At 40.2% G+C, this 22,354-nt stretch overlaps 1 protein-coding gene across 1 annotated transcript in view; it reads left to right on the top strand.

The window, feature by feature from the left end:
- Scgdelta (sarcoglycan delta) overlaps positions 1-22,354 on the top strand; it is an 82,039-nt gene that overhangs the window by 30,211 nt on the left and 29,474 nt on the right. The window contains exon 3 of the mRNA XM_072296026.1: positions 5,307-5,415. The gene's annotated coding sequence lies outside the window, so the exon portion shown is untranslated. The remainder of the gene's footprint in view (positions 1-5,306; positions 5,416-22,354) is intronic.

The raw sequence follows: 22,354 nt of genomic DNA, 5'->3' as shown, positions 1-22,354 counted from the left end.
TTACCAATGGAAAATATTTTCTAGCATTCCAAAAAATATGCCGTGAATGATTTTTTTTTCTTTTTGTCAAATATTTTAATTTTAAGCTACAGAGATTATTTTTCCCCCGATGTTATTGGATGGAAACTGTAAATAAGCTTGAAACCCATTCAGAAAAATATTTTTGAAATGTAAGCTTGAAACTGTTAAAGCATCGCTTTGTCTTGACATTTCGGAGCATTTTCGGTATCAAAATCTGTGTAAAACCCTCCTAACCAGGTTACTCATATTCAATTTTTCCGGCTCCACGGGTCTCTTTCTCCAAGATGAAATAGAATAGACTACATTTTGCATTAAAAATTTTACATTGATTATCTTTATTGGAACAGTAATGACACAAACGTTGTTATTATCTGCAGCGTTAAAAAAAAAAGTAGTACCTTAACGCAAAATGGAGTTGTAATGTGCAATTTTGTCCGGGAGCACGGTGGGCTCTCTTAAACTCCAATATACTTACATTTCTCGTCGTTGACAAGAACCCTTTCATGTATCATGAAAAAAATAAAAGAGAAAATATGGAAAATATGCGACGAGATTAGAAATAAATGAAACTGAATAAATCTTTCTCCTGAAGACCACATCTGTTAGGATCTTTTTTCTATCCTCCCAGAATGATTGTGAAAAGATTACCGTGTAGATATCTCCAGAAGTTAATTAAAAAATGTAAATATTAATTTCACGAGGATCAATCCATTTATACTGGGAATATTGAAGCGTGCGTTGGTGATATTGAATATTTTATTAGAGCTGAACGTCGATCGAAAACTAAGCTCTCTAATTCTAATTTTTGAGCTAAGAATCCTTGTAGAGTAACCGAAGAGAACTATTCTCTGTCGTTTTACTTTTTCTGCAAATTTTGAATGACTAGTTCTCTCTTTGGAAGCTGCGCAGATTCTGGTTTCTAACTGAGGAGGTTTCAGCGATTTCAATTAGATGCCCAGATATTAAGAGCGATTTTCACGGATTGCGTTGCAGATCGAATTAATAGGATCTGATTCGAGACATCTTATGACGTTCGTACACTTTTAATTTTTTTGGAGGAATTATGCTGATCTCATGATTATAATAATTCAATTGCTCGATTCAACACACCCCAACATACCGACCCAAAAATTTCGAAGCTTTAAAGGATACTTTTTTATGTGGAGATAGGGAACTGGTGCAGCCAGAGACTTATGACTTGAGTTTTCCAAAATTGACTCCATAACGTGTAAAATCTACTCCAAGTGTGTTAAAGCCGCAGTGATCTGCGAAATGAATTCTAATAAAATATTTTTTCCGTCTCAATGCAATGCCTCGAAGTCATCACTGAAAGCTAGATTCTTCAAAATACATTAGTTCTTCGTAATTTCTACATTTAATAAAAGATGAAAAAAATTCCTTCTAAATAAAAGCTGTTTGAAATTTTCGCTGTACACGATGATGCGTAGAATGAAAAGAGTATCCCTGGATGCGGAGAGATGGAAAATTTAAAGACAACAAAAAAGAGCTGCAGGGACAAATGAGTAAGACGAGTTCAATTAATTTAGTGTGTTATGGTAGTGGGTATGTTCGTATGGAGAACCAGAGATAAGCCATCACAATAGCCATTCCATTCAGCTTTCCATTTCTTTGCACACAAGTCACGAGTTACCTCCTATTCTCCCAGAGGACTCTCTCAGCGCATTGCGATGTCTTTGAGAAGCTCTTGGATTACATCCCCTGCCCAACCCTTTGCTTTTTTGTGAGTGGGTTGCAGATGGTGGTCTTTTTTCACTTTCAATCATCATCACTTCCTTGACCCACCGCTTCGAGAGACCGTTCCCTTTAAGCCTTTCAAAATTCCGGGACTTTGACTTCATTCACTGGTTTTTCACTTCTCTTGCTTTCATCATCATGTTGCAAGAGGCTGAGAGCTCAGCTAATGGCGGCACAAGAAAATGTTTGCTAATTCCTCACCTCTTTGCTGAGTTGTTCTTTATGTTGTCTTATTTTGCTCAGGAAACAGAAAAATCATACAAGGAGAAAATCGGTCAGTTAAAAGTGCGTTAGCCCGCCAGCCATGGCGTAGTAGTTATGACGATAAGTGGACGAATTTCTGCCAAACGGTACTATGTGCATTTAGACATGAGCCCTGAGACCCGTAAGAATATATGCATAACAGGGCTCACGTCATAATACACATAGTTCCGTTTGACAGAAATACGTCCAAGTATGAGTTATCACCATTAACGTAACTCCATCAACTCGTTCGTTTCCCTGGTAAAAATTGGCAGTAGAATCTGTGTTCCAAAATACCATAGACCTACAGCCGGCTGTAAGATTTCCAATAGCTTCTATAGCCAGCTACACACTTTCTTATAGGTAGCCTTATACAGGGTTATCCAGAAGTCCGGGACCCCCCTTATAACTTTTGAACAAAAAATGCTAGAGATTTGAAATTTGGGGAATGTTCCTAGGTCAAAGGGAACTACTTTTTGGCGTACCCAAAATTTTGGGGGCGCCCCCCCTGAGGGGGAGCGGGCCCTAACTTTTTTTTTTCAAATGGGAACCCCTATCTTGTGATACATCATTCGAAAGGGCTTGAAAAAAGAAAACTTTTGGCGCAAACCGATTGTCGATACCTCAATTTTTAACAAAATGGCGGCTCATTCAAAAGTCTGGGCCTCCGCTCATAACTCATGAACAAAAAATGCTAGGGATTCGAAATTTGGGGAATATTCCTAGGTCAAAGGGAACTACTTTTTGGCGTACCCAAAATTTCGGGGGTGGCACCCCTGAGGGGGGGGGGGCGGACCCTAACCCTTTTTTTTCAAATAGGAACCCCTATCTTGTGATACATCATTCGAAAGGGCTTGAAAAAAGAAAACTTTTGGCGCAAACCGATTGTCGATACCTCAATTTTTAACAAAATGGCGGCCAAAAAATGGCGGAAATGCGTTTTTTGGTTATTTACCGACGTATTCGCTTGAAACTTGGTTTCCACAGGTTTTCGAGCACGAAAAAAACAAATACGATATTGGATTTGCAAAATACCCGAGCTCTTCCAAGATGGCGGCCGAAAAATGGCGGGAAAATAAGTTTAAATCGGAATGTGTCAGATTTCCTGTGCGTTGCTCTCAGCCAGTTGAAAATCGTGTTTCCTGATTTGTCTTTTCAACTACCCAGGACTCACCACGGGGAGGTGGCTACGCGTCGAGTCCCACCCGTGCCTCCCCTTCCGCCCGACCACTGAGGCACATTTTAACAGCGTTCGCGGTGTCTCAGTAAGCAAATAAATTAAAGAAACTGTTATCAAGGAGAGTTTTAATTGAAATTACTCACCGTTGCCAAAAAAATAAAGGAAAAAAATCTGCCAAATCTTTTAAGAATAAGCATGTTAAGCAATGACTTTATTGAAGGTTGACGTGAGCTCACGCCCATTAACCCTACAAAAAATCTTACTCATCAGGCTAAGGCTGTTTATTTTTGATGATATTGACCAAGCACTATTTGCTCTACGCACAATTACCTGAATTTTCTTTTCGAGAGTCCTGGATAGTTGAAATGACAAATCAGGAAACACGATTTTCAACTGGCTGAGAGCAACGCACAGGAAATCTGACACATTCCGATTTAAACTTATTTTCCCGCCATTTTTCGGCCGCCATCTTGGAAAAGCTCGGGTATTTTGCAAATCCAATATCGTTTTTGTTTTTTTCGTGCTCGAAAACCTGTGGAAACCAAGTTTCAAGCGAATACGTCGGTAAATAACCAAAAAACGCATTTCCGCCATTTTTTGGCCGCCATTTTGTTAAAAATTGAGGTATCGACAATCGGTTTGCGCCAAAAGTTTTCTTTTTTCAAGCCCTTTCGAATGATGTATCACAAGATAGGGGTTCCTATTTGAAAAAAAAGGGTTAGGGTCCGCCCCCCCCCCCTCAGGGGTGCCACCCCCCGAAATTTTGGGTACGCCAAAAAGTAGTTCCCTTTGACCTAGGAATATTCCCCAAATTTCGAATCCCTAGCATTTTTTGTTCATGAGTTATGAGCGGAGGCCCAGACTTTTGAATGAGCCGCCATTTTGTTAAAAATTGAGGTATCGACAATCGGTTTGCGCCAAAAGTTTTCTTTTTTCAAGCCCTTTCGAATGATGTATCACAAGATAGGGGTTCCCATTTGAAAAAAAAAAGTTAGGGCCCGCTCCCCCTCAGGGGGGGCGCCCCCCAAAATTTTGGGTACGCCAAAAAGTAGTTCCCTTTGACCTAGGAACATTCCCCAAATTTCAAATCTCTAGCATTTTTTGTTCAAAAGTTATAAGGGGGGTCCCGGACTTCTGGATAACCCTGTATAGCCGGTGGCGATCAAGCAACAGCCAGGCGATAAAGTGTATGCTAAACGTTACTAATTACGGATGCTAGGACTTAGTGAGTTTTTGGAATACTGCTCTCTTTTTGGGCCGTAGTATCTTCATTTATTTTCCGAGGAAAGTTCCGTACTTTTGATGGATGCCTGCCAGTTCTAATATATTAGTGCGCCTTCAGTTCCGTATGATACTGTGCAGTACCTCTGGTGTGAAATAGTTGCTTTAAGCGCCGTGGCGTGGCACGCTGCGGCGCGGCAGGCGGGCAGCGGCAGCCAGCGCGAAACGCGCATTAGCGCCTACAAACCTAACAGGGATACTTCACGCGTTGCGCAATGCGTGAAGTATCCCTGTTAGGTTTGTAGGCGCCGGTGCGTCGCCGCTCCGCTTTGTGTTAGGCTCTAATATTTAATCTGCCGGAGTCAGCGTTATTCAACTCATGAGTTTGAAATGTTTGCACATCCTGTATGGATTATTCTCATTTTAATTTGATGAAAACAAATATGTAGTAGTGGAAAATATAATGAGCGTTTTGTAAATATTATGGTGATTCCGTACAAACTTGCGGATTTACAAAGCACACGAATTTCTACACAATTCCTTATAGCCTTTTATAGCCGATGGCGAAAAAGCAACAGCCAAGCGATAAAGTGTAAAGCCCGGCGACAGGAACCATAGCCCGGCTGTTTAATTTTTTATCGCTTCGTATAGCCCGGCCGTATGATTTTCTTCGCATTCTACAGCCAGCTATATGATTTTCTGTAGCCTTCTTTAGCCGGCTATAAGAATTCCTATGGTATTTTGAAACGCAGCTCTTATAGCCAATTTTTACCAGGGTTTTCTGGTATGCTCTCTTGTTGCTCCGCAGTATTTTCCTCCACTCGTTTCTCTTGTGATTATCTGTGTTTTTATCTGTCTCCTCATTTAAACGCATTTTCATTTCCAGATAACCAATGAAATTGCGCTAGCTTTGCTGGTTGATCAGAGAGTAACCGACTGCTGTGCTACCTGAAAACTATAACAAACTATTTCTGATCATCGATGATGTGCTCCAGGTAGGTTTTTCACCGAAGTCCTCCGCTTTGTATCCGAGGGGCTTGGAGGACAAGCCGCATAAGTGCGGTTTTTGAAAAAATTGAGATATTAATGATTTCAAGTTACAGTAGTCTAGATACATATTCTGTGGAAAATTTGTTCTATAAATTCTCATGTTTAAGCATCAAAAAGTCAGTTTCAACTTTCTTACCGCCATAAGGATCCATGCAATTTCGAAACTTCAAATGCGTATTTCTCGAAACAGCAAAAACTGCACGTATGTGCCTAGTCCTCCAAATCTTCAATCGCACTTATCTTTATGTATTTATTTCATTTTAGTGTTCACCAGTTAAGTATCATACTGTGTGTCCAGAAAACACTCTGTAAAAAAAGCACGGTGGTGAAAGAGCAACAAAATACTCATTCCCTCGCAGAAATGGAATATCCCATTTAATGTGACAGCGCTGCTCCTACGGTAGTCACACGACATATTTCATTTCAAGACGGAAGAGTCTGTGATTGTTATTTTTATGGGTGTTGGAGCACGGGGCAATCTGAATGGACGGGGTTACGGCATTTGGGAAGTTGAGACTTGGGATGAGGTGAGGGATCGATTACGTCACGTGTTGGAACTAAGTGGAATTCCGCGTGACTTCGATAAAATACAAGACCAAGAGTTGAGGGGAACAGGGTTCGAGCAGCTCAGGAAAACGTACGCGCACTTCACAACGCCTTCCTTGCGCCTCGGAAAATGAAAAGAAACAAAAAGGAGGGATTTACTTGGTAAGTAACTTAAGCTATTGTCTAGGGGCGGAAAACTACAACAGATGGAAAGGAAGAGGAAGTAGTCTAAGAATTTTAATTTTTAAAATTTAAGTGACGCGGTTAAAATTTGACTAAAAATACATCAAACTTTCTCTATATTGTCAAAATTAATTGAGATTTGAGAGGGTTGAAATGACAATACTTTCCCTATGTAAGTGTTCCAACTGTTTCATTTAACGTGGTTCGTCAAGCTCAAGTGACGTGGTCGAACTGGCTTGCGATATATCGCATCGATTCGGTTAAAAATCTCGGTAGATTTTGAATTTTTCTAAACCAAAAAGTTTGCATAATGTAGGGTAATGAAGGCAGAATTCTGATTGGAAATCAACCATCGCATTCGATACGTTTATTGAATTCTGTATCGAATGCGAGATTTTTTTTCAAAGAGGATTCTGCCTTCATTTCCCTACACTATACACATTTTTTTTGGTTTAGAATGATTCTTTAGGCTCATGCGCAGGGGCCATCGACTTTTTTTGGGCTGAAAATTCAAAATCTACCGATTTTTATGACCTAATCGATGCGATATATTGCATGTCAGTTCGACCACGTCACTTGAGCATGACGAATCACTTAAAAATAGGGCCCAAATCTTCGTTTCTCTAAGAAGAGAGCGTAACTGTATTTCAATGTTGTCATATTTTCCCCCGAGAATTGCATGTTTATAAAGAGACATGTTTGGACATTTCATACTAAAAATTCCACTGATATTTGAGGGGCTCGGAGGACTAGGCGCTTGAGTGCGGTTTTTGCTATTTCGAGAAAAACGTGTTTAGAGTTTCTAAATTATATGAAGCCATATGGCGGAAAAAAGTTCAAACTCACATTTCGATGCCTAAAAATTGGATTCTGCAGGTGAATTTTTCACACACTTTACTTCAAACCTAAATTTTGTTGGAATCATTAATATCTCAATTTTTTCGTCAACTGCACTTATGCGCCTTGTCCTCCAAGCCCCTCATTTCATCTGATCTCAGTGAAAATCAGAACATTTTTCGAGTCAATACAACCTTGGAATGGAGTTACATTTCTTCGTTTGGGAAACGCCGACTTTTGAGCCGCGCTGAAGGTACCAGAGGGCGAAGATGCACTTGAAATCTCTCCGTAAACAGTGTTGTTTCCCTCGGAGGAAGCAATAAATGAGAGGCGGAAAGAAAGAGAATAAATCCAGGAGCGCGGACACGCGGACAGCCATGACAACGCAGTGAGTTAGCTCCCTTATGAGATTCCTCGGCGAGGCTCAGCCGGCTGCGGTGAAGGGAGCTAAGGAGATAATTTGACATTACCATTCCTGAGAGATGCTCCTCTACCATGTTCATGTTTCAATTAACTTTTGCTCAGCCTTTTACGAGCCACACGGTGACAGGACGTCTCCTTCCTGCCTCCGAATCATAATCCCTCGATTGAATTTCCCCCCTCTTTTAGTGCGTCGCAAAATTTTATGAACTTCATAAAAAAAAAAGACAAAAAAGTAAACCGCCCGTCGAAACAGTGTCATCAGTGCGTCCTGCCTCCTTTGATGATATATTGACCATGCTTAGGAAGGTATATTCATTGTCTCCGCACACGGTGGAGCGGTGTCTCGGAGCCAGCACTTCGTCCTGCCAATTTAGGAGCTTCAGTGTACGGCGAAGCAACGGAAATTGGAATATTACTCACTAAATATGTTTCTTTACGACGGTTACTATAGCTGAGCCTCGTCTACCTTCGTGGAAATTGAACTCTTTACCTTGCAAACTGCTCGTAACTTGATTCGCGGAAAGTATTTATTAACATGGAGCAGGTTTTTTCTACATTTTTAATTTTTTCTTCTTTTTTAATCATTTCTTTTATTTAATTTAATTTTTTTTCGTCGCAAAAAGGGATTTCAAAATCTTCGAGGAAATACCTAGATCTTCATATAATTTTTAGATAACCAACAAAACTGCATTCGGGAAAATATTAAAACAGATAAACACCAATATGTTCCAAGTTGTCTCAAAAAACATAACTGACCTCCTTTATTCGCCAGAAGCCTCAATTTCAAAATTAAATGATGCGATATTAGTCCATAGACGAAAAATATTTTTATAAGCCCCCCCCCCCCCCCAAAAAAAGGCATGGTAAAATCTCACAAAAATTGTTGGAACGAAAGCTGGCGTCAATGACAAATTTACAAAAAATGATTATAATACTATGACATGCCTCATTTTAGGGGGGAAAAAACGAGGAAGTAAAAAAGTTCTGCATCAGTGAATAATCGGTTTGAAACCGTAATCAACGAATGATTTAATGATTAAATTATATTTTCGAACATAGTTTTAATTGATTCGATCTCACAGAGTGACACTCGAGGTTTTTCAGGGCGTGGAAGGATGCGTGGATGCGTAGCCAGCATCCATCGAAGCAAAAATGGACAAACGAGGCCTATGACATTGGTCCTTGATGAGAGGGTCTACTTTATGCCGATGCCAGCTTCATCTATTCCACTTAGACTGCCCCGCAGTTCACACCGTTTGAAACCGGCGAACGTGTCGGGCAGACAAGAGAAGAGGGGGTGCTGAAGTTGCGTGCCATGTATCGGAGAAATATATATTTGCAACGGTTGTCAGATTTTGTGATGGACTAGCAGGGAGCCTCTATACATTTCTGTTCGGGTGACATCGTTATATATTACACGACTCGAATTCTAATTTCAGTGCTCTCGGCTTTTGCTTCCCTAGCCTAGCGCGACCCCCCCCCCCCCCCCCCATTCGGTGCTGCCCTCGAGTCTCCCTCATTTTAGCTCCGCGACTTTTCAGCTTTCACACCTACCTAGCCTAAGGGAGCCTGCCTTTGTTTATGATGACTCGGCAAGCGAGCGACATTGGCGGATCCAGCAAATCGGCAACATTGTTTTTCTCCATTTAAACCTACGGAAATATATCGATTCTTGGAGGGGCCAGGTGCTCCGACAAGAATCGATTAATTAACATTGGATTAAATGGAGGGAATCCGGTGTTGTCGAATTGTTGGATCCGTCTCTGGCGAGCAATGCCATCGAATTGAAAAGGGTTACAGCAGGGAGGACATTTCAATTTTAGGTGAAAGTAACATGGGGAAATACACCCTGACTTTGTGAGATGAAAAAAGTTTATCACAAGAACAATACATTTTTCAGAGAAATAAATTTTAAAGAACTGAGTTCAGTATGGTGCGAGGAATGGAGGATAGTAGAGGTGCCTGCAATTTTGTGAATTTCATGTGCGAGAACAAACTACTGAATGGACTGAGCATGAGAATATCCTTGGTTTCTAAAATGAACAATTATTAAAGGAGATTACCTCATCTGCTAACATACATGTGTTTAAATGAGAAAAGCCGCCTGATGACGTCACAAAACGGCATATTTCCTCTCTATTAAATCCTTTTTTCTACAGTTTCCCATATCGGTAAAAATCATGAAAAATACTTCAAGCGCAGCTCATTAAGCACTATCAGATGCAGCAATAAAAAAATCTCGTGCAAATTCTCCATTGTTGAGATATCAATACTCATCTTGTGCAGTTTTTAGTCTGTTGACCAATCTCGATCGTATGGAAATTGCGATTTAATTCATCCAAACAAGTCCGTCTGCGATCCACAAAATGTGTCAGATTTGCTGAGCTCAACGTGTATTTACACTCGTACTTGTCGAATTACTACCTAGTAAACAGCTAATGGACTGTGTGTAGGAATAATCTCTCTCCTGGCTTTTCTCCCCATCATCTTAGTCGCTACCAGACCACGTTCTCCATTTAATAATGTAATCACGGTGAGGAGGAGGAAAGGTTCTGATCTTGTAATTAATAATGACGTAAACATGCGAAATCTAATTAAATAATAATAAGCCATAATTACCTCGGAGTTTCAGATGAAATAAAGCAAAAATTATTCTCAATCGCGATACCTGGTTTAAGCCTTAGCGGCATCTAACAGAACATGCTTTAGGCTCTCAATGAGCCATGAAGAATTTTATCGGCTGTTTTGATACAAGAGGGTTGAGGAAGGTATCAAGTTAATTGATACGGTGTGGGGTAGCGGGGAGGGAGCTTCGGTTCAGATGTTGAGGTGACAACATTAACCCGCGTTTAAGCGCTCGGTGGATCAATTCTGGCGTGTTGTGAACATGCACGACCCCCAGACTTTAATTAATCTCATCATGCTATGAAAATAAGGTTTCTGACTCCCTAATTTTTCATTTTTTATCCAAGTCGTATCTACCGGCCTCTCCGCGCGGAGAAATCGTCACCTACCGGCAAAAGTGTCACAAGCGCCATGCGACGTTTAAAGATGTTCGCCGCCATTTTATTTTTTTACATAGAAATTGATGTTTGAATTTGTTTGAAAATCTCACTGAATTTTATCGGCAGCACAAAGAAAATTGCCAAAAAAAAAACACCAATGCGTCCTCGCGGTCGGAGAACATTATAATACACAGTGGTACAGGTACACACTAAACTAGGCACACCGATGGTGAGAGTAGAGAAACTAGATATGTGGACTAGGATATTTGGAAATTTTCACTCATATATTTCAATTTTCAAGAGAATCCATGCGCGATGCGGCATGCATTTTTTTAAAAAATTCAAAAAAAAGAAAAAAAGTCACGAATCTTATCGAAACGACGACTGGTTGTCTTCCAAGAGAGGAAATTTTGATGAAAGATGTGATGATGTTATAAAGATGCATTTTTTCTATTATCATGATGCATCGACATGTTTTTTTCAAAAGTGCATCCAAGTTCAAGCAGTAGAATTTTCAGGAATTGCTTGAACGGCTGTGATTACAATGAATTTTTATTTTCGCACTCAGGTTTGGATAGTGATTATGCAACCGTTCATGTCAGAGTTGTTCCACTGTGCGGAGGTAATCGCTTCGGTTAAGGCTTCAGGTGTCGTTTGCTTAGAACGGACGGTGGTTGCAGTCGACTTGTTGCATCTATTTGAAATTCATCGCACCCTCAAATGCTTGACCCTCTCAACATTTTGTTCGTACCTCGCTTTTTGTCTCTCGCACATAATCCTTAAACATTCTTACTGACCCTCGAACCCTCTCGTCAACACATTAGACTCTTCAAACTTCTCTTTTACTCGCGTTAACAAAATTCCTACATCGAAATTCCTTCTAAATTAACACTTTTAGCGACTTACGTCGCTTTTCATGGGCGGTAAGAGTACAATAAATTTGACTATGCGGTACCTCAGGCATAGAAATATAACGTGAGGTGGAACCGTATTAAGTTCTAAGATGCAGGCACCAGCATGTTTTATTCTTGTTTTTCGCCTTTCTTTACATTTTTCAAACTTTTCATTCTTTGCGGACAGAAACGAGGTGCAGAAAAATGTTTGAGGCTCCCAGAAACAGGGCCGGATTTACCTACTTGCCGCCCATGGGCCGCCTGTATTTTGCCGCCCCCTTCTCATTCGTATTGAACATCAATAAAAACCATCAAGTGAACGTGCCAGCGGGGGAGGGGTGCATAAGACGCGTTTACTCGTGTTGACCACATTTTTTGGGGATGCCCTGTCAACTTCACTAGCACAGCTTAAGTTTTGTAAACCTATCTCTGTGTGGACAAGGCCTTCCATTCATTAGGAATGAACGAAAAAATTATGAAAGAACAAACGTGAATGTGGTTTAATGATTTTTACTTCCGCCGCCGTGCCGTGCAGACCGCACCGTGTTTGGTGCAATGCGTGAAGTATTCATGCACTCTTGTGGGCGCTATCCGTTTCGCGCTGACCGCAATGACCGCACTGTGTTTGATGCAATGCGTGAAGTATTCGTGCAGTCTTGTAGGCGCTGATATGTGTCACATGCCGATCGCCGCGCCGATGGCTTCTCCTTTTCATCTCAAGTCCTCGTCATCTTTGCTCTCTGCGCCGTGCCGTTCCAGGCCAAATTGCGTGTTTGGTTTCTCTCTCTAACTCGACTAATTAAAGGTGCTGTCTCTTGTATCACTGAAAGACGACAAAATTAAAAATTACTACACTCTCAGGAAATGAGAGATTTTGTCGCTTTTTCTCGTTTGTAATTTTTTTTCTAAATCCGATATTTTTTTATACCTACTTTTAAAAAAATTGCAAAATTTGCCGCCCTCTAGATTTGCCACCATGGGCCGCGGCCCATGTGACCACCCCCTTAATCCGGCCCTGTCCAGAAAATTTCATTTGTAAAAGTGTGTTTCATATCGTGACATGGTTTAAAGAAAAATTTTAACAAAAGTTATTGTTAAGATATGCTTCCTCAGGATTGCTACTACACGGATAAATAAAATCACGGTTATTCGACGGTTACCACGGTTATAATGTCACACGGGATTCCACGGTAATAGAACCGTGGATTTTGGTAATATTATTGATGAGCACAGTAGCATAACCATGCTCATAATAGTGTGTCTGTGCCCACAGTAATATTACGGTGAACACGGTCAAATCACCGTGCTCATTGTTACAAGAATCAAAATTCACGGTTTTCTACCGTGAATCCCGTGTGACATTACTACCGTTGTAACGGTAGAATAATTGTGTGCATCTTTGCTTTGTTATTTGTTTCTTTTTTTGCTCGGTGTACTAGATGATATCTAAAAATTCAGGAGACCTGGTCTAATTCTGATCATATGTTGGTAGCTACCCTGATTAAGGTATTTACCCACTTATAAAGAGAGGGCAGTTATTACATTGTTTAAAACAAATAGCAAATGAAAAAAATTTAAAGGTGTGCACTGCAGCTGCTGCACAGTATGTTTCAGATAATTATGAATATCAGATCATGTTAATCCGCGTTATGTCTTATGATATTTTATTTGGTTTTATTTCATTAAAAAAAATAGCTTCGTAAACATTATGAAATTCCTCGCTGAAAAGGGGACTGCTAGATGGCCTGTAACTAAAAGTGAATCAGTGAACCGGTGGTTGGTATCCTTCATGAAACATTCGAAATACCTACGCTTTATGTAAATGAAGAAATGACGGTGGAGGGTGAATGTATGTTCTTACTTTCTCGTTCGTGCCATGGTGGTGCACCGATAAACACGGAACTACCGGAGCCAGGATTAAAGGAAAACGCAGCGCCCGCTCTCTAAACGAAAATAAGACGTTCGGGTCGACAAAAGAGGAGAGCGAAACATCTCCCGCTGTTATTGAAACAAAGTCCCCTCAAGACGCTCGAAAAAAGGGCAAGAGGAGTTGTGAAAAAAAGAGAGAGAAAACTGCGAAGGAGCAGTTTGTTTCATCTTCGATGAAGGTAAGGCAACCGGCCCGTCCACTGTTGTCCCTCCTTACAAAAAAGTGGAGGAAGAAGAAGAAGAAGAAGAAGAAGAGAGGAGGAGGAAAAGAAGGAGAAGGAGGATGAGAAGGAGAAGAAAATTAAAAAGGAGGAGAGGAAGACAAAATTTTTAGATTTTCATCGCTTGTTTCGGAGGGAACTCCGGAAAAAATCTGGGATATGAAAACAACTGAATTCCACCTAAATTTCTTGGTGAATGGAAACTTTTTTTGGTGCATACTACTCAGTTTCCGTAATGAGCCCTGTGACCAATAACATGAAACTTTCCGGTAATTGGACGTATTTCTGTCAAACGGAACTAAGCGCCAATTTGAGTTCCTTTTGAGGAATTTAGAATGCCGGATAGCGCATTCTGTCTAACGGACCTAAGCGCCATGGAAAAGCATCGCGAGTATAGGACGGAATAAGCTTTACGCCTGGATCCGCCGCCAATACAAGTCCCTCTCTACCTTCCTCCCCCTATGGTTCTTAGTTCCGTTTGACAGAAATACGTCCAATTGTTCAAAATGAACGTTCTTAAACCTTGGAGTTGAGGTATTTTTCAACTCGAACAAACGAAATTCGCGCTATCCTTTTCAATGTGAAATGAAAAAAGAGAAGTCCGGAATAAATATGAAAGGTGGCTTTAAAAATCATTTCTCGACAGAACATGAAATTTTCATTTTCTCGGGTTTTGCAGTTTTCGAGGCGAGACATTTTGTAGTAATTTCTGAAGCTTCCTTTTTGAGTTTTTTCGAGACGTATATGGCTGAAGTGATGTTCATTACGATATCTAAAGAAGATTCTGTGCCAGATTTTTAAATAAAATAATAACCTATTTAGCATAAATTCGATGGTCAAATGGGCAAATGGCACGCGAGGGTACACATTTATTTAAAATATATGAATACCGGCGATTTTTAGTGAAGTTTATTTCAACAAAAAATGACATATGGTCCCTAATACAAAATTCAGATAGTTTTTATAAAGAAAATCGTCCATCGCCTAGACAAAACTCCTCTTTTCAGGCTGCCTACGACGAGGTCTCTCACTTATCAAGGCAAATGTGTGGAGTTCATTGTTTCCTCTCGTTGAAGTTTTTCTCATCTCGCTCATTTTATTTGCGAAAAAAAACGAAGGATGAAAACTAAGTTGCCCACCTAGTTAATTAATATTAAAGGCGCAGCCTTGAATACCAAAGTGTCCGTTCCAAAACTCAAGACATTTTTAATTACATTTTCCTGAACCGTGATTAGCATATAATAGGGTTTTTTGCATTCTTACAGATTTGATTCTTTTTCTACGTGGTCTTTGAGGTAAATTCAAAAAGTAATAATTTGACTGGGGTCTGGAAGATATCTTTTAAAATGTATATTTTAGCACAGTCCGGCTACGTCCGGCGAGTCTTTTAGGGGTTCCTCGCCCTGACCGCGTTCCTTGTCTAAATACTTTTGATCTCATCCGCGAGTCTAGGAGGCCGGGCTTTTTTTGTTTGCCTCCAACTTTTTAGCATGCATGCGAAACCAAGTTTTGAAAATTTAATAACGAGGATTCAAGAATGCGCGTCCAAAGGATGTGCCGAACGATTTAATAAAAGTGCAGCACCGCTCCTGTGCACACCCTTGGCCTGCGGCCTTCTCCTTGAAACAGTTTCCTACCGATTCATTGAAGGTATCCTCGGTCACTTTTAAAAGACACAACCTCACCGTCATGCTAACGAAAAGAGTACACTAAAAATAAAGTTACGGGCTGTATTAACATACCGTCCGTTCCGAACTCAGAGGCCGAAAGTTCCGGGTGCTGGAGCTGTAGCTTGGATTTCTCCGGGCGCTACCCCGGAACTTCCGGCTTCAGAGCCCGGAACTCGGACGGTATGTCTAAATAGCCCGTAAGTATGGCGCCCATGGCCGGAGTTTTTTTTTCAGTGTAAGATGTTTAGAAATAAAGTTTGTGAAATTTGACTTTTTTAAGTCATTCAACTTAGCGCACAGTAATGAAAGCATGGGGCATGGGGTCATCGTAGCCAGGAGGCCAGTGAAGTTGGGAAGGGGAGGGTGTCTACATCTACCCACCTCCATGACTAGAAATTATTCCTCTCCTGCCTGAAAAAGGTGATATCTCGTTAATGTCAAGAATTTTTTCGGCTTTCTATGTAATCCGATGGTGAGACGAAAACTTTGAGCCTCGTTTGCGTTTCTTCAAAACCCCACCACTTAATTTTTCCAAAAGAAGACAACCTAGTACTTTTGCATGTGCAGACGTGTTTGTCAATAACATTTTCGAAAATGAACTTCAAGAAATGATTGGCAAGAATCTTTTTCCTCCCTAAGACGCCTGTTGCTGTTTTGTAGTAGGAAGCTAAAAATAAACGCAATTTTCTTAAGCAGATTGTGACGTTAGGGGTGCATTTCAGGGTTTGCCGATGCGCTCATCGTGATTTTAGAGACATTTTCTATAAGGAACATTTCTTATTTTTGCTCTAGCAAAAGTTTGCAACAAGCCCATTCATGGCCGGACGTTCCGTCCGCGGTAAGACGATAGTTTACTTAATAAGGGTGAAGTGATTTCATTTTAAATACAATATACCATGCATATCATGTTCGAGCCAACGCCTTCCGTCTGCCTTCAGTAAATAAAGACAGATGGGGATTTGATCGAGGTCTTCTCTTTTTTCAGCGGATGAAGCGCGGAGACAAATTAATTTAACTTCTAATTACAGAGCTTTGAATAATACATGAGAGGGAGCCGCATTTGAATATTCCGCTGAAGCCTGCGGGAGGATCGATGTATACGGGTTACTAAGTTTAAGCGGAATGTCGCGGCTGGTAAGCTACATCGTCATTAACACGACCAACGTACCAATTATTCGCATTCAAACCGCGCGCGGCGGTAGCGCGTCGTGTAACGGCTGCCGCAAGGTATGGCCAACCGCGAAGAGAACTCTCCTTTTCATTGAGCCGATCATACACGACAACGGGAAAAAATTCTTGGATCGACCAAATGGATCACATTTAGCAAAAAGGAACCAGTATGATTACAGTGTTTTAAATATGTTGCTTCTTCATACTTTTCTGAAAGAATATCCCAGAATAGCGGAAAGTTTTTTCTTCCTACCAAAAAATTGTTAATTTTAAAGGAAAATGACCATGTAAATTTTAATACTGTACACTTATTAAGTATTTTTAAAAGAGAAGAAAATGTTGCACAATTTTTAAAACACTGTAATTGAGCTGGTTCCTTTTTGGTCAATGTGATCCAAATGACTTTCACAAATTTAAAAAAAAAAAAAAAAAAAAAAAAAAAAAAAAAAAAAAAAAAAAATCTAGTTGTAATTGGACCGAGTTCATCAGAAAGGAACCAACCCCATATTAGTTTAATTTGAGAAAAAGAGGTTTGAAGTTTTATTCGTGTCTAAGGCTCAATGTAGAAAATAAACTTTCACCCCTTTTTTCCCCGACTAATTTTTGTTTTTCGACTTTCAATTTTTGGCAGGAGAAAATATACGGCTAGTGGAACTCAAAAACATTCTTAACTCGATTTTTTCGAAAATTTGGGCTGGTTCCTTTCTGATGAACTCGGTAGCAACTCGAGAAGCATTGATTTTGAAGGCGCCTTCAACTGGAAGTGATACTTTGCCGTACACGAAGGTTAATATAGTGGTATCACCAATCGGATGTCATTCTTCAATAGACCATAAAATTGGGCACGTAATTAAACATCACAACATATGTAACCTTACCTAAATTTTACGTAGATAACGATGGAAGACATTAAAATGTTCTAAATTCGATTAATATAAGGCGAGAATACGGTTTTGGTCTACTCTAATTCACTCTTGAGAAGTGGCGAAATGAGGAACTGAGGCGAAATTGAGCACTAAGCTAAGTTCGATATGATTAAACGTATTTTGTATCAGAGGAGGAAGGAAATTTATGGGAGTTCAGGCTCTGGTTATTTTCTTAACGTATATGTTGATTACGATCCCTAATTTTTCTTGCGTTGATTGTGGTTTTTTCGCGAGCGGGAAGTTTGAATTAACTGCTTCAAATGTTGATTAATTTTGAAAGTTTTCAATATGTTCAACATGTTTTGCGTGAGATTTCAAGAAAGAAAAAATCTTGCTCTGAGCTACTGGTAAAGCTCCTCCAAGATCTTCAAAACTGTGACTTGATGATTCAATAAATACGCACCCTCCAGTTTACTTTAGCGTGTAGCCGACACGCTTAAACAGTCTTGATAACAAGTTGAAAAATCACCTATTGGACAAGAATGACGAAAAAAGCACGGCCGGATGTTACGATAAATATCCTTAAAATGAAATGCATGAGGTAGAAAAGAAACAACTGTTGAGTTCACGGCACGACCGCGTGATCGATCATCGTTAAAATTCTGATAAAAACTTACAAACGGAAGGGGAACTTTATCTGTATTGAATCAGCTGTAAATTTTTACACGAACCTTCACTGATGGGCTCCATAATAGGTAACTAAACGAAGCTGAACATGTTCGATAGTTAGATTTATTTAAACAGAAGTTAGTATACTGTAATGGCAAACAATAAGCCGCCAGAATTCTGGCTCTCTAACATATCGACGGTGTAAGTCGACAATCACATAACTCGGTTTGCGACGTCGCAGACTTCCTATCATACTTTATTTTTTAAACAGAAAACTACTCAACGGCAATTCTTTAAAACTGCTGTGATTTTCCTTCTCTGTGCGAAGAAAATTCTGCAAAAACTTCAAGGAATGATGCCAATTCGTTCTCCTTTAACAAAACAACATAGAGGCGGAGATTTTCAGACACCGCAAACGAGTTATGTGATTGCCGACTTACACCGTCGATATGTATCAGTTCTCTCTGGGGAACTGATCGCAACTGATGAACAGTCTGAATCGCAATATTTGAAATTCTGCATCTCATAACCGGCGTAAGATAGGGCCACTAAATTTTCCAAACACTAACTCTCGATTTTTTGAAAAATTTAAGTTTTCGGTACCTTTTGACTCTGGGTTAGTCAGGGCCGGATTAAGAGGGTGGCCACATGGGCCGCGGCCCATGGCGGCAAATAGGGGGCGGCATATTTTGCAATTTTTTTAAATGTAGGTATAAAAAAAATCGAATTCAGAAAAAAAAATTATCAACAAGAAAAGGAAACAAAATCTCTTTTTCCTGAGAGTATAGTAATTTCTAATTTTGTCGTTTTTCGGTGATACAAGAGACAGCGTCTTTAATTAGTCGAGTTAAGAGAGGAACTAAACACGCAATTTGGCCTGGAGCTCATGCAGCGCAGAGAGGAATGATGACGAGGACTTGAGATGAAAAGGACAAGCCCTCGGCGCGGCGGCGGTCAGCATGTAACACATATTAGCGCCTACAAGACTGCATGAATACTTCACCCATTGCGTCAAACACAGTGCGGTCACGCGGTCAGGAGCGGTTGGCGTGGAACGCATAGCGCCTACAAGACTGCAGGAATACTTCACGCATTGCGCCAAACACAGTGCGATCAGCGCGGCGCGGCGCAGCGCGGCGGAAGTTAAAATTAATAAACCACATTTATGTTTGTTCTTTCATAATTTTTTTGTTCATTTCTTATAAATGGAGGATCTTGTCCACACAGAGATAGGTTTACGGAACTTAACTTTCGCGTCAAGTTCCGTGAAATTTTGCTAGTAGTGTTGACAGGGCTTTCGCAAAAAAATGTATCCAACACGAGTAGGTAAACGCGTCTTATGCATCCCTCCCCCTCCGGCACGTTCACTCGATGGTTTTTATTGATGTTTCAAAACGAATGAGAAGGGGGCGGCAAAATACAGGCGGCACATGGGCGGCAAGTAGATAAATCCGGCCCTGGAGGTAGTGATATCTTCACCTTCCGGCCAAAGTTTCACAAGTGCCATACGAAGTTTCAAAATTTTCGCCGCCATTTTATTTTGTTACAGAGAAACTGTAGGTTGAGTCAGTTTGAAAATTTCACTGAATTGTATCGGTAGAACAAAGAAAAATTCAGTGAACTTTTCAAACAGCTTCGTTGAACAATTTCTCTGCAGAAAAATAAAATGACGGCGGAAAATTTGGAACGTCGCATGGCGCTTGTGATATTTTGGCCGGAAAGTGACGATATATTTATTGACAATATCTATAGATTTTCAAAATTACAGATTGTAACTTGATTTGCTTTTCTACTCGTAACTTCACCACCAATTCTTGTACAACGATTCAGTTCTACTTCGACGTAACGGCACATGCAAAGAAGGAGTGGGAAAAAAGGGATCAATAATGAAACGCAACAGCCGAAAGTTTGGGCCTTGTTGAGGGGATGAATAATGCCGCGACGATAAATTGAGAATTGATTGAAAAATGAAGTTGTGCGAACGGAGGAAACTGGGAAACATAATTTCTCAATTTGCAGCAGGTTTGCCGCGTTCATGTAGGTGAGGAGGAACAGTAGTCGAGAGGTAGAAAGGGGAAGCTGAGGGAGTGAGGGTTCCCTTGCTCTCGCGACAGCCATTGCAGGGGAGCAACACCAAGGGACAAACTGACATTGTTGTCAATTAACTCGAGAGATCTTTCCTCTTCTTCTTTCTTTACAAAGCTGTATGATTCTTTGTGATCTGATGACTAATCGAGAGATGACATGTTTTTCGACCTAATCTAGTGGTCGGGAGTTTGACAAACACTGGGAACAAAATTGAAGGAATTCGATCATTTGCTCGATATTTGAGATTGTGATAAGAATCTAGTCAATTTTTGATCAGGACTCGGGGAGAAGATCAAAATCGCATACAATTGTAAAAAAGTTACAGTATGGTTTTGATACAAAAATTACCACGAATCCAGCGCAATTTCAAAATTTACTGAATTATAATTTTAATTAATGGTTTCAACTCTGTTTGAGTATGCACACGTATTTTATTTTTTTTTATTTTTTTTTTAATTTTTTTTTTTAAATATTTTTTGTTAAGAAAATTTTATATAATATTTAACCGCCGGAAAACCTAATACATCTCGTCCGGAAGTTGATTATTGGATGAACTTCCTGCTGTGTGAATAGTTTTCTAAGTAAAATTTTGAAGAGAAAACATGTAACGCTTTCTTTCGGTTCAGACCGTGTCTAGTCGCCCATTGCATTTCGATAAGCTGAACCGAAAAAGTTCGATGTTCAACACGAACCGAACTTTTTCCCCCCGTGTAGAGCGCGCAACTTGGCCGCACTGCGAGGGAGGCAAAGTGAAATCACGCAAGTTCTTTCATACTTAATGACAATGCAAAAGCTCGAAAGCTCACTTTCAGATGGTGAGAACACGTGTTTCGAGCGACTAATGGTCTCTGAACGACGCGGCTGCGGGCATTCACGAACCGCAGCTCCGCAGACCGCACGAGGCTCCGACTCGGGCACGGCAACCAACAGCAACAGCACAACACTCCTCACGGTGAAAACGGAATGCGAAAACGAGTACGTCTTCTAAAAACTTTCGTCCTCCTCTCCACGCCGCCGTCACCATCGACGAATGTGGCCAAGTTACGGGAGGGAGTTCAAAGTATGCACTGAGAAAAAATCTCGGTGTATTTACTAAGAAAAGGCTAAAATTACCAAGAATTCAGGGTTCTATTTGATCCCAGTTTTTTCTTGGTAAAATTACCATTTATGGAGTTTATAATTTTACCGAGAAAGCTCGGTACAATTATTGGACTTTCTCGGTAATTTTACTGGACCTTGGTAAAAACGCCAATATTTTTTATCGACTGTGGTAGAATTACCGAGATAAAATGGCAAAGTTACCGGGAATTGATTACCAATAGAAGTGGTATTCTTACCTGAAAAAAACAGTAAAAATACCGGTTTTTAGGTAAGCTTACCAGTCTGTCTTGGTAAAATTACCAATAATTGGTAAAGAAAGTGAGATGGTGAAGGTACCAACGGACCTTGGTAAAAACGCCGAGAATTTTTTTTCAGTGTGGGGCTCAGGGTCGTATTCATACTGCCGCGATAGCAAAGGGAGCAGTAAGTGCAAAAATAAAGTTTTGAGAAAACGGGCTCAATATAACTTCTGACGGAAAAATTTATCGAAGGAAGCCGCCTTTCTTTGTGAAATTGCCACAAATCATCCGAAAGACTCCTATAAATCGTTTGGATGATTATATAATCATTAATGCAGGCAAATTTTATACCCGATTTGAAATAGATGGGCAGTTAACAAATCGAAGAGCATTGATTTTGAACGCGCCTTCAATTAGGAGTGATACTTTGCCTTACACGAAGGTTAAAATAGTGGTATCACCGATTGAACCACGTTCTTCCCTTGATTTCCTAATTCAGTTAGGTCATCTTATGAATGAGCCAGGAAAAAGTTATGGTTTCTCTATCTGCGTAATGTCTGGTCAAGCATAAGTCAGAATAACGTCGAATATGAATGACTGCAAGGAATGCCAATAATATGCTACCGTATAAAATACAAAACATGCTAAAATGTTAACAAACTTTAAAATTAGGCCTGGTCTTTCCGTAATATTTGCAAACGTCTCAATAATCTTTTCCTCTACAGTTGGTAATTTTTACAGCGGCAAATTTTTTTCACTCAATTGAAGAATCCAATTTCAAAGTTATAGCCTTGAATTTTACTTCAGGTTTGGAAAAATTGTCTTTTTTATGACGCAATGTTCCAGGTTTCCTTTAAACGTCCCTTAATCCTAATGTAAACCATATGCGACCTTTGTGAGGAAAAGGTCTGTTCAAGGAGCGATTGTGAATATGGCCAAAGCTCAAGCCAGGAAAGTTCCCAGCTCTGCCATGTTAAGGAAGAACACTGTTTGAACATTCGAGAGTTGCAAAATTTCCTTTGATAAAACATAATTTTTGACGCA

This window comes from Bemisia tabaci, chromosome 2 (genome assembly GCF_918797505.1).
Source record: "Bemisia tabaci chromosome 2, PGI_BMITA_v3".
Classification (NCBI taxonomy): domain Eukaryota; kingdom Metazoa; phylum Arthropoda; class Insecta; order Hemiptera; family Aleyrodidae; genus Bemisia; species Bemisia tabaci.
The sequence above is the reverse complement of the archived record's forward strand: the minus strand, read 5'-3'. Positions and strand labels throughout refer to the sequence as shown.